The 12,958-nt window shown below is 50.0% G+C and overlaps 1 protein-coding gene and 1 long non-coding RNA gene across 6 annotated transcripts in view; one reads left to right on the top strand and one right to left on the bottom strand.

Annotated features, from left to right (window-relative positions):
- Positions 1–4,711: 4,711 nt before the first annotated feature.
- On the bottom strand, positions 4,712–8,278 carry LOC104151521 (uncharacterized). 3 transcript variants are annotated; one of them, XR_011138966.1, is made up of 5 exons: positions 8,057–8,269; positions 7,880–7,966; positions 6,690–6,761; positions 6,067–6,195; positions 4,712–5,150 (listed from the first exon to the last, which is right to left on the bottom strand). It is a non-coding gene; the product is annotated as an uncharacterized lncRNA (long non-coding RNA). The 3 variants fall into 3 exon arrangements; XR_011138967.1 differs by lacking the exon at positions 7,880–7,966 and having other exon boundaries at positions 8,057–8,278; XR_011138968.1 differs by lacking the exons at positions 6,067–6,195; positions 8,057–8,269 and having other exon boundaries at positions 6,690–6,972; positions 7,880–8,011.
- Positions 7,698–12,958, top strand: part of TRABD (TraB domain containing) — a 40,351-nt gene continuing 35,090 nt past the window's right edge. The window contains exons 1-2 of one of the 3 annotated variants that reach the window (XR_011138965.1): positions 7,698–7,865; positions 8,441–8,539. The gene's annotated coding sequence lies outside the window, so the exon portion shown is untranslated. Of the gene's footprint in view, positions 7,866–8,260; positions 8,540–12,958 lie in introns of those variants that run through there. The other 2 variants (XM_068931404.1, XR_011138964.1) reach the window with 2 other exon arrangements.

A 12,958-nucleotide genomic window follows, 5' to 3' on the forward strand; every position in this document is an offset into this window, starting at 1 on the left:
GGAAGGATAGATTATAAATGTGCTTCTAGGCCACTGTCAGGTCAGGTACAATGGATTTGCATAAACCCTCATAAGCTCAGCAAGCATTTCAGCTAGGGGCAGTAACCGCTAAATGAAGGGTGGTAACTTTTTAAACAACTGTACCAGAACCATAAGCCCTAATGCAAGGTAGAAGAAAGCTGTCCATTGAGGTCACATGATAGTTTTCACCTTTTTTTTCCCAGAGTCCTCTTCAACCTTGTCTTTGTTTCCCTTTTAAGTTCTCCACTTTCTAGAAGACATTTGGCTACCGTGAAAGTCCATAAGCAAGATCATAAGCAAGTTCAAGACCCTCTTCTTCCACACCTTCAGCTTAAGCTCAACAAAGCAAATAAGGAGCATTGCTCCTGACAATATCTCCTTCCTTCTCATCATTCTTAAGCTTAAGTGCATGTCCCAGGATTTTCTGCAGCAACTTTGAGCAAGTTTTATTTCTGGGAGCTCACAACTCTTCATTTCACGGTCTGTAATAGGACACACGCACAAGAACTGACATTTTGACTCAAATTCATGGACCAGGTAATCAAATATCCTGATATGCAATAGCTATAACTGTGGATTTTAGGTTGTGATTCTGCATTGTACCATTATTCCTTGCAATTGAAACACAAGAACACAGCGTAACATTAAGACAGGCTAATTCTTTTGGCAGTGACTTAATTGTTTCAGGAGAAAAGCGTTGTGATGGAACTTTTCAGGAGTCAGGCACTTTTCCTATCTAATCTACAATGGGAAAAGCAGCTGGCATTTGTGAATCAGAATATTTCTAGATAGTACTAATAAAGGGATTGTAACAAAATGTCAACCCCGATTTTTTTTTAAATAACTTGGAGAAACGCCATGTTAATAGTATTGATTCCCTCCAGCCTTACCTTACTTGCAGGGCTCACAACCACATGACTGAATTGTTATTAGTTAATTATTTCGATTTTTAAGCATATCACAAGATTCCTGAGATTCTGTCCCAGTCCCAATTTTCCCTGTAAGTACAGCTCAGTACTTTACAAGTTATCCTAAAGTCAGATTAACACCACAGGTAACTCCTGGTCGTTAGAGCTGTCTAGTTCTTCACCTGAAGGAGGGAACAAGGAGCAGCCATTCATATCCCATCTGAGATGTGCCAGCAGGCTTTTCAGAGCTCTTCTGCCTCTAGACTCATCACACTAGTTACATGTCCTCACTAGTGATGTCCAGAACTGCAAGTGTCTCAGGATGGAGGAAAACTAATCGACTTTGTGCCCTGATATGGTTCAAAAGTGTATGAAGAAAATGCACATTTTGCAAAGGGCTATCTATGCTTTATATTAGCCATTCAGATATTTTTTGCCTTGGAAGGCTCCCTGAAACATGCAGTCATGGCATTAGAAGTCAAAAGGCTAGAAGTCAAGCAGTTGAGTAGAACAAGTTACTTTACCACACTGTTTAAAATCCATGTATGCACATTTCAGCTCCTCTGAAATAAATAACAAAAATCCAGTAACTTGAGCAAGAACAGCATTTATTTTAACATCATTAACTGAATAATCTGCTGGGTAAAAGACATTTCTGTGAAACTTCAAGACTCTATCATTTCCCATGGAAGATGTCAGAACACTCAATAAACCTGTGTATCCTACAAATAGGAAAAATATCTTTCGAAAAACCTTGCTTGCAATAAAAAATGTAGTTTTTAACTTTACGTGGACTGTCTCCTAGAGCCAGATTCTGTAACTGCCGAAGCGAGACAGAATTTTGCCACTGACTTCAGTTCTGCAAGATCGGTCCTTAAATGAACCCATGTAGACATAAGGAGTCTTAGAGCTCATTCCAATGGGGGAATTCATCAGTGAATAGACTATTTGATATTAATCCCCTAGATGGACATGGGGAAACCCCTGCATCACCTACTCCAAAACTAACTTGGTATTTGTTTGGAACATCCCCTTGGGGAGTCAGTGGAGTGCGGTCAGCACCCTGCTGACTTCACACCCCAGCTTCATTTGTTGTAAGACAAGCTGCTCATCTTCACTTATTTTCCAGAGCTGTTTGTGCACTTGTAAAAAGGAAAGAATTCAACATAAAAATCTCATTGCTAAAAAAAAAAAAAGTTTTCAATATAGCTTTAAACTAAGATTTTGGACCCATCCTTTCATTCCTTGTGTCCACATCTCCCATTGGCGTCAAGAGTGATGTTCAGTGCTTCACAATCCTGCCTTTAACTCATTTATTTATTTATGGGGATTATACCAAAAGCCTCCCATAAAGCTGCCATACAGCTTTCAAATCTGATGCAGAGGGACTGCAAGTTGGCTTTAGCCCAGACTTTTCTGCTCTGTAGCTCTAATCCAGACTGTTATTATTTAAAGACAGCACTGTACAATTTAATTGTTTCTCAGTAGGAACAAGACCATATACAATAGCTCCATTGTCTCTCGTCGTCTTCCAAAGCTTAGCAGCATTATATTCTATTGTGGGACCTCTGGTTACCTCTAGCAAATAGAAAGATTAACTTGTGTAATCCAAGGCTTCCTTATAGAGACACATCTGCCTCCTTTTCTAGCCTTTCCTGCAAAGAAGCACGACTTCTGACTTGCTTCCTGGTGATGTAAGTGTGCCGAACTCCGGGATGAGAAAAGCCCTGAGCATGTCTCTCACATCCCTCTAGCTGTCACTAGCAATAAGGCACTGCTCCCTCCGCACCCGTCCCACACAAATGACCCTGAAAACAGCCCTGTGCTGACGCAGCTAACAACTTGTGTCACCCAAGCTGTGTTATTTACAGCTGAGCAACCATTTGTGATAGACTGACCCCAAATTTCTTACGAATTGTAAGGGTAAATTGCAAAATTCAGAGGCGGCGGGGGCAGGCGAGTATGCAGTTGGGCTGTTCTGGTTTACCAGATCAATTTTAATGGAAGCAGGTGTAGCCACATGCGACAGCTCTTGGTCGACGACGCAGTGCTGAAGGGGCAAGTTTGAAATGTTTGCAGTGCTGCTGCAGGTTGTAACCTTCAGGAGCAGGTAAAGTCATACTCTGTCGGTTACTGGCTCTGGCTGGTGACCTTCGGATATGGTAACCTACAGTCTCTGGCCTGGCCTGGCCCGAGTAATAGGCGATGCCACTTTTGGTAGCCGTAGCGTTTTACTTCAGCTTCCTTCTGGGCAGATTGCATGCAGTTTAGGTGAGGCTCCCTTCCCTGGAGCTACAAAAATACACTCTGTGCTTTGGAGCTCACTGCAGAGTACGAGGTTCTTAGCGTTGGTCTGGGGATCGTTTTTCTAAATCATAACAAAAATACGAAGAGCCAGGTTCAAACGTCTGTCTGCCTTTCCTCCAGCGACGTCAGAACCAAGTAAATCCTACGGAGCGAGATCAACTCATTCCACCTAGATTTCATGTTCGTACCTGCGCTCAGAAACAGATGGCCTCTCTAAAAGGAAGAAGCCGGGCGGGGGGGGGGAAATAAAAGGTGGTTGCGGGGGTTGTGAAGCGATGGGTGGTGGTGGGGGACGTCGGCCCACCGCAACGACGGCGGGCCCGGACCGCCGGGGCGCTCCCGCCGCAGCGCCGCCAGGGGGCGCCTTCGCCCGCCACGTCGCGGCCGCCTTCTCCCGTGGGCCCCCCCGACCCTCACGGCAGCCCCCCCCTCACGGCAGCCCTCCCGCCGCGGGGCCGGGTCTCCCCCTCCTCACGGCAGCCCCCCCTCACGGCAGCCCCCCCCTCACGGCAGCCCTCCCGCCGCGGGGCCGGGTCTCCCCCCCTCACGGCAGCCCCCCCTCACGGCAGCCCTCCAGCCGCGGGGCCGGGTCTCCCCCTCCTCACGGCAGCCCCCCCTCACGGCAGCCCCCCCCTCACGGCAGCTCCCCCCCTCACGGCAGCCCTCCTGCCGCGGGGCCGGGTCTCCCCCCCTCACGGCAGCCCTCCCGCCGCGGGGCCGGGTCTCCCCCCCTCACGACAGCCCCCCCTCACGGCAGCCCTCCTGCCGTGGGGCCGGGTCTCCCCCTCCTCACGGCAGCCCCCCCCTCACGGCAGCCCCCCCCTCACGGCAGCTCCCCCCCTCACGGCAGCCCTCCCGCCGCGGGGCCGGGTCTCCCCCCCTCACGGCAGCCCCCCCTCACGGCAGCCCCCCCCTCACGGCAGCTCCCCCCCTCACGGCAGCCCTCCCGCCGCGGGGCCGGGTCTCCCCCCCTCACGGCAGCCCCCCCTCACGGCAGCCCCCCCCTCACGGCAGCTCCCCCCCTCACGGCAGCCCTCCCGCCGCGGGGCCGGGTCTCCCCCCCTCACGACAGCCCCCCCCTCACGGCAGCTCCCCCCCTCACGGCAGCCCTCCCGCCGCGGGGCCGGGTCTCCCCCCCTCACGGCAGCCCCCCCTCACGGCAGCCCCCCCCTCACGGCAGCTCCCCCCCTCACGGCAGCCCTCCCGCCGCGGGGCCGGGTCTCCCCCCCTCACGACAGCCCCCCCCTCACGGCAGCCCCCCCCTCACGGCAGCCCTCCCGCCGCGGGGCCGGGACGCCGGTGCCGGTGCCCCGCGCAGCCTGACAGGGCTGCTTCCCGCCGAGGCGTCCTGCCACTAGATCCAAGGGTACGGCCCGTGCCTGCTGATACGGAAAGGGTCCGGCAGCCTTGGCACACAGAGGCGTTTTCTTTCAGGGCCCCAAACCTGTATATATAGTAGCATTGAAGAAGCTTCTCCAAAGTTGAACAGGATTTATTTTGCCAGAAGCTGCACAGGACCCAGCGAAAGGTCCGGCAATGACGAAGTGGCGCGCGCGGCGGCTGCGTGGCGCGAGCCATCGCTCCCCCGTGCCCCTCGGATGGCGCGGCTGCGCCGTCTCTCCACCCGGGCGCTACGTTTACCGCCAGCTCCCCAAAGCCCCTGGCCCGCAACCGGCCCGTGTCTGCCTGCAGCGGCTATGGCCAGCGCCTCCTCCCGCAGGGTGGTCTAAAACCCGTCGGTGCGTTCTGGTCTCCTGGTTCGCAGCCTCAGCGCCATCCTCCTCATCCAGGCCTTAAGCACACGTTAGGAAAGGGTTAGACAAATGCCCATCTCTGACGACTGACCCTGCAACTAGTTAAGGGTCTGCGTTCAAATGTCTCACAAGGCGTCTTATTTCCTATGAACCAGAGATCCTGGAAGACAACAGAACGACTCTAGCTACTGTCACAGTCACTGCTATCAGTTCCTAAGACACCTTATGTAAAAATAACTTGTCAAGAAAAAGAGAAAGAAAAGAGAGGGAGAAAGAGAGAGAAGAGAGGGAAGGAAGAGGGCAGGGAGAAGGAGGAAAGGAGAGAAGAAAATAGGGGGGGAGAGGGTGGAAGTGCACTCCGCCTCCCCACCCCAATCCTGGAAACACCTATGCCTAAAGCAGCCACATGCATAAGGAACCTTTCTGACTCTTCTTCACACACTAATAAAGTGACCTCACATGTACTCTGCTATAGCTGATAACTATTCAGCGAGGCTCAGTTTCCGTCAAAAAGAATGCATTTTAAAGACAGTCAAAATGCTGAAAAAATGTATAAATCAGCTGCCAAGGCCTCTCTTCACTATTGACGTCTGAATCCCTTCAGCACTGACCTCAAAACAGTCCCAGGATTTGAACGGTTTTAGGAACGGGATTTATGTATTACACTAGGCCACTTAGTAGACACTAGTGACCCATCTTGTAATTGCTAATTAATGAGGCATTCAATTACAGCAACCGTCTGCAAATATGGATCAGAGCAGAATTTACAGTTATGTACGCTCCAACAACCATACCACAGCTGTCAGTGATGTCAGCTGCATCACTTGCGCAGGTCCGGCCGAGAGCACCTCTAACGATACTAGCACGTCTGCTGCTGTCAGCAGCTGTGCCGTCCTGCCCGCCCCCCCCCCCCCCCCCCCCGGGCATAGCTGGCCACAGAAATGCCAAAGTCCTTTCTGTTTGATAAACTTCCTCCTGTTTCAATGCTCTCACCATCACAGCACAGATGAGGCTGAAACAGCACAGACAGAATCACGAAAAGCACTGTTTCACTTCAGGAGATACTTGCATCTTACCTTGCTCCTTGTAAAAGTATGTTCAACCACCATTCTGCTCTTGCTGAGCCATTAGAGCTAACAATGCCTGAAGTAATCATAAGTGAAAGAGCTGATACTGTTGACATAACCAGCGTGCAGCATCATGAACTAAAGGAAAAACAGGTTAGCAAGGTTCACGGTATTCCCACAAGCAGAGCGACTGCCATATCAGATCAGGTCATACGAGGTCTCTTTTGCAGGCTAAGGCAAGTGCTACCCAGCCCTGAATAAAATCTAATCATTGTATTTTTGCAGCTGAAGTAATAGGAACCTTAGGAACATGACCAGAGTCCATCACAGGGCTCAAAGTGTTTGCACAAGACAGCAGTGGTGTTATAGCAGGAGGAGGTGCAGCTCAGAAAACGTTAAACTCTCGCCCAAGATGCATAGGTTGAATTGAACACGCTGCTCTGCAAGTGGGGCCTGAGCGTATGCCTGGCACCTGGTTAAAGTTGTTGAGCAAATCAGAATAAAAGAGGATAAAATGAATGATCAGCTATGTAAGGGACTTACTCCAGGTGTATGACTTAGATTCAGGTTGCTGGGCAGCAGGACTTACATGCTGCTTGGTCAGCATAAACAGTGTTATACTCGCTACCTACCATATTGTAGCTGAGCGATGAATCCAGTGTCATGGAAAACTTGTCCCTGGGCAAGACTGCGTAAATCTGACCCTAGAGAAGGTGGGATTAGAAATAGACTGAGAAGCAGGTAACGGTGGCTAGTGGGGTGCAGCTGCATCTGTAAACTTCAGTATTTGGGGGTGGAGGGGGACGTCTTTGAATGCAAAGAAAGCCTTTTGGCACAGTTCCTGAAAGCAGCAACCAACTTTCTCTTGTCTAGTACAGCATCTCATCTTTTTCAGTGGTCTTCACCAACTAGGTTCTGGGGGAAAAAAAAGTATTTGAAATCTTAGCGTGGACAGCATTAGATTAAAATGCCCGAAGTGAAACTTTCTTCCTAATTTTTCTGATAGTGGATATCTTTTTTTTCTGGAAGTATGAAGGTCTGAGTACCTTACACATTTACTTGATGTTTTGAAAGTTCATGCTACCCTTCATGCCTAAACTGTGCTTTTATGGCAAGTTGAAGCTATTGTGACACCAACGGGAAATGAAATTCCCTACTGCATCAACATGTCCATACATGATTTCTACATTCCACATGCTTCCAATACTCAGATCAGTGCTGAGTGAGCCCTTAGCCAGAATATATCCATTAATATTTGAGAAAAAGAACAAAAAATGAGAAAATGTATTCTCGAATCTGTTCTAATAAAAACTGTATTTAGATAATAAACTTTTGCTTAGATTAAATGGGTGTTTTAGTCTAGGCTTTCATTAAACTGACCTACCAGAAACAGAACAGAGGATCAGGAATAAAGGGTGGAGCCGGTTTCTGAAAACAATCACTTTCTATAATCAACCCTTGACACATCTTTCTTGAAAAAGTTTTCCTAACCAGTAAAATATTTGTACGTGCCTTGTACTTTTAAGTATCATCAGATGCAGCTTATGATTAAACAGGTTCTGCAATATTGATTTTTCAGGTTTTCTGAGTGAAACATTAACTATCCAGCAGAAGAGGAAAGGTCCACTGGGAAAGGCAGTAAATGAAATAAGAGGGAACAGAGGTAAGAAGCAGGACAAAAAGAGACGGCAGGTAGGTTCTGAGATGACGTGATTTGGAACTTGATTTCACGGTCTCTTCCGTCTGCATCATCCCTGGCATCACGCTACCTTCACACACACACACACGCACCCCTCGCAGTCCTTCAGGTAAGCTTCCTTACCCCCTATGTCTGTACACCTTTCCAAGCTGCTTGCAACAGCGGCAGGGGCACTCGGGCAGGCCAACACACCAAGCAGGAGACCCTTCGCTAACGGGCACCGAGGGAAAGGTCAGCCGCCTGGGAAGCGCTGCAGGGTCAGAGTCCAGGACGTCAAGGTGGGGGCGGAGACCGACCTACCTCCTGCCCCTGTGCGCGCAGACCGAGCCGGGCAGAGCACGACCGGCCCCCGCGGCTCCCCGCGGAGAGGGCCTGAACTGTCCTGCCGGGACTCGGGGCGTTGTCTTAGCTGATTCAGGGAAACCTCCTCAATACAGACGCCTCCCACGAGCGAGGGGCACCCGCGCCGCAGGACGCGGAAGGAGCGCGCCCCGCCGCCGCCGCGGAGCCGCCGTGGCGCATGCGCTCGCCCCCCCTGGGAGCTGTAGTCCGGCTCCCCCGGCCGCCGCCGCCGCCCGCCGCGGGGGCGGGCAGGGGGGGAACTACAACACCCAGGCTGCCGCGCGGCGCCGGCCGCCCCCTCCCCGCCCGATGAATGACTAATGCCGCATGTTGTCCGGCTAGCGTGTCCGCCGCCGCGCCAGGTCCGCGCTGCCGCCGCGACCCGCTGCTCCCGGGCGGGCCGCCGCCGAGGAGCCTCCCCGCGCCGCCGAGCAACGGCAAGTGAGTGCGGCGGCGAAGGGGGGGGGGGCCGCGGTGCCCGCTTCCTGCCGGGGCGAGCGGGAAAGGGGCGGGGGGGGGGAGCGATGCCGTGTTGGGGCCGAGCGGCGGGGCTGGGCTCGGCGGGGGTCGCGCGTGCCCCGTCCCGGCTGCCGGCGGGCTTCCGCGCCGGTGACGGGAGGGAAGTTGGCTGTTACCCGCCGGCTCGGCCCTGCTTCCCCCCAGTCGCCAGCTCGGAAGCGGCGGCGGCGGGCGGGGAGCCGCGCCGGGGCCTCGCGGCGGCAGGCGCGGGGCGCGGGCCCGAGGCTGCGCGCCGCCGCAGGTGCGGGCCGGGCCGGGCCCTCCCCTCCCGGCGGGGCCCCGCGGAGGGAGGGGGGGGGGCTTTGAACGGGGCTTTCCGGCCTCCTAAAACACCTTTTCCGGCCTTCTTCTTCCCCCCTCCCCCCCCCCCCCCCCCGCTTCTTGTTGTGGTGGGGGCCGAGGAGTGACGACTCGCCCGAGGTTGGGGCCTGCTGCGGGACCCGAAACTGCCGTCGCCCCCTCGGCGTGAGGAAAACCGGAGCCCCAACCGCCGCTCCGCAGGGGGAGGGAGCGGGGCGGCCGCCGTCTGCCATGCCCGAAGCCAGCGAGAGAGCGCGTTACCTGGGGAGGACGAGCGGCTCCCGGGCGAGTCGCGGGATCGGCCAGCCTGCGGGCACGCTAATGCCGACTGCTGCTGCACGCTGCCGCCGTTCGCTTTATTATGGCCGCTTTCTGGCATGGGAAAGCGGCGGCGTGGTGTGGGCAGAGCATTTCCCCGTTGTTTCATGTTTTCAAAGTGTCTTGTAATAACAGCCCTGGATTCACTGGTGATTATGGTCGTGGCAGTCTAGCTGGAGGAGAGAAAAGCAAAACCTCACTTATTTCTATTTATTTATTTATTTTGTTGGCTTCATACCCTTAGGACTTTTTCAGATTGTCAGCATTGTGCATCACATACAGTAAGCTATAAAATCAAGATTTTGAATTCCTGTCTGAAAATAGCTCTAGTTAACCCAGGTCTTGAGAACAAACTTTGTCCCAAGCATAGTTGGTTGAGGAAAATGCACGCAAAGATATATATACGTATATTTATTTATTTTTAAGCTAGCTTTCAGGAAGAGGAAAATGGCTCTGTTCAGTAAACTTTGCAGACAGTTACAGCTGCAGAGTGGTTACTGCTGAGCTGGAAAAGCAAGGGGATTCACTTTTAGAAGTCAAACACTACTGTGCGTGCAGAACAGTGTTGGTAGTAGTCCCAAGAAATCCCATAGGTGCCTGGAATGGCCCCATTTCTCTATCTTCTGTAGATGTGTATCAGCGCAGGTAGTGTCCTTCAGCTAGTTAGTAACACGTATTCCTTCTTGGAAAACTAAGCACATAAAACAAGCGAAAAATATAAGGTCGGATTTCAGGGTTTTCATTGTTGTTTTTAGCAGAGAGTCAACCTTAGGTAGTTGAGGCAAAACACATGCATAATTAAATATCTTAAGCTAAATGAGCATATTGATTGAAAATACAGGGTTTGGGCTGTGGCAGTTGTTTGTGCCTTACCTTTTTGTGGTTTATGGTAGCATCTCAAGTTTCAGTAGCTTGGCCGTCTGACAAATACACGTCAGCAAGTCATGACAGTGTCTGGCACTTCTGTGTTTTAACTGTAGGTTCAGATATTGTTTAATTCAGTGATGGCAGAGTTATACATGTTTTTCAGTGCGTTCTTTCTTCCATATGGTAAATATGATGAAACATTGCTGCTGCTGCCGCCACCACAGCTGTGAATAAAACACAGTGATATTGGCATCTTATTTGTGGGAAGAGTCATCTGATCACTTTATGTTCTAAAAGGTGCTTTTTTTTTTTTTTAAGCTGCTTCTTGTTTATTTGCTACTTGGAGAAATTGCGGAAATAGATATGGGCAGTCTTAGAAAATGGAAAAATTGGAGAAAGCCAGTGGTAAATATACTCCAGGTGTAATGGGAGAAGTGTATAGCTACAGCTGTATGAGGCGATGTGAGAGCATGTACTCTACCAGCTGGTGCTAAAAGGAAAGAGGGATTCTGCAGCTCCATTTGTCCTGCTGTGATAAATTCATGCTGGAACCAGTTGTCTGTTGTAGAATATTTAGTACTGGATTCTACAAATACATGCTGTTAATAATGATTGTTACTAGATAGGTATTTATGTGTAGTAGCCAGGACTTTCAATATGAACGTTTCTGAGGTGAGACCTTCAATTACTGAAGAGTTTTGTAAGAGGTCCATCAAACGTGAGACGCTATGAACATGTTAGTTAATACTGTAGTTCTGCATTAGAATGTGCAAACTCTACAAACAAAAAGTGATTATTTTTTTCTGCCTGCAAAATGACTCAGGTGCAGGTAGTTGAATATTAACTAAAATCTATAGATTTCAGTTATGAAAACATGTATGCATTCAGTGACAAGCTTCTTTCCTTTTTGCTTCTTTTATTAAAAAAAAAAAAAAAAGTTACAGGGGCTGTTTTCTTCCCCCTCCCTTCTTTTTATTTCCTCCTAGTTGAGATGCTATGCCGTTTGGTTGAAGTTGCTGAGAGATGCAGGGACTTAGCATCTCCACACATAAGAATTTAAATGTCTCGATGATACCTCATAGCAAGCTACAGGAGAGATTGTATTAGATCTCCAGGATCCCCTGTCTCCTGCTTGCCCCTGTCTCCTGCTTGCGAAGCCCTGCAGGCTGTCTGTAAAATAACCTTGTCTGTGTGGACAGTGCAGCATTGCACATCTGTGTTCAGAGGCATGTGTCCGTGAAGGAAGGGTGTGCGCACGTGCGAGAGGGAACGAGAGCCTGCGCCACAGTTGAACAGCAGCTGTAAATACTGACAAAGTTGAAAAAATAGCCTTGCGCCTCCTGTGTAGTATGTATAGAGATCCTGAATCTTACCACGCGAGTATTTGTATCTCACGTTTTGCACAACTGGAAAGTATCCTTCAGTAGGACGGTGAAATAGCTAGTCACAGGCTAGTCAATAGAGAGGGTCTGTGCCTGAGGGATTTAGAATCAGGAATCGCTCAGGTTTGCGGGGGGTTTTGTTGTTGTGTTTTGTTTTTGGAGGGCAGCAGATGGGAATAGGAATAGAGTTATCTGTCAGGGGAAGATCTTTTTATTACTGTGCTTGTCAGAGGCAGGCTGCTTCACGCAGTAAACGAGTGGTGCAGCAGCGGGATGGAGTTGCAAGCAAGGAATCTTTTCTGGTTAGCACGTGTCTGTAGTACAGACTGGTCAGTGTTAACATGTGGGGCTCCTGCACCGACGAGCTGGCAGGCTGGAGTTAGCTTGCTTTTCTGGTGCGTTGTCTGTATTAGTGAGGTCTGTCCTGATACCTGACCCTCCTTCTCCAATACTTTGCCGCATAAGAGCTCTGTGTCATTTGCTTGTTACTAGCACGCAGGCCACGTCACATAGCAATATTTTCAGCTTTTGTGATCACCTAACGATTTTGAGAAGTAGCAGATCAGCTTGTTCCCAGTTGCTGTTGGGAGACTAGGGTGGAAGGGGCAGACGAAGAGCATTGATAAATAATGTATTTGGCAGTTAGACCAAATTACATTATCCTACAGAATCCCAATTTTACCATTGTAAGGTTCCATTTAAAAGTGTTCATAATAAAATTAATGAACATGTTTGCCAGTATTCTCAGAACTCGACTCCTGAGTGTGTCAGCAGACAGTCACTGACGCGCACCTGCATGGGAATAAATGTGTATGTGAATTTAAGAAGCCTTTTTGCAACTGTTCTGTGGACCACAGTCAAGTAACTTCCAAGCCACTGGTTGCCCATAGCGTAACTTCTCTAGCCATCAACTTTGCCAGCTGCAGGTAGCTAATAATTAGAGTGAAAAAATTGTTCCTTATAGGACTTCGTAGACAGTGTGCAAGCAGCTTCTGTGTGGTTTTCCTGCTGCTGTGCTTGGGAGTACTTTGCAGAGAGTTCTGCAGTGTCAAATGTGTCATTTGGTTAACTGTTTAGAGTGGTCTGGAGGCATCTGGAGAGAGGAGAGATGCTGAATGAGTACCTTCTCCCAGTCTGCTGATAGCCAGAGAGTCAAGTAAAATGGTTTTGGTTCCAAATCCTTTTCTGAATCCAGATGATTCATATCATAATAAAATGGAAAATCAACTTGAGCAGATCTATAGATTCTAAGAGAGCGCGAGTTCCCCAGTGGCTGGCCAGGCGTGGGCTGCATCACTTCTATCCCATGTTTCTAAATTTAGCAACATCTTTCCAGCCTCCTAAAACCTTACAGATTTGGCTTGTTTATTCAGTTCTACTCCATATTAACATTCTGATTTAACTCATATGTATTCAGTTCATCTGGAAACCCTAGTGAAAGTAATAGCAGTAACTTATGAAAACACAAAATAAA

Source organism: Struthio camelus, chromosome 1 (assembly GCF_040807025.1).
Source record: "Struthio camelus isolate bStrCam1 chromosome 1, bStrCam1.hap1, whole genome shotgun sequence".
NCBI lineage: Eukaryota > Metazoa > Chordata > Aves > Struthioniformes > Struthionidae > Struthio > Struthio camelus.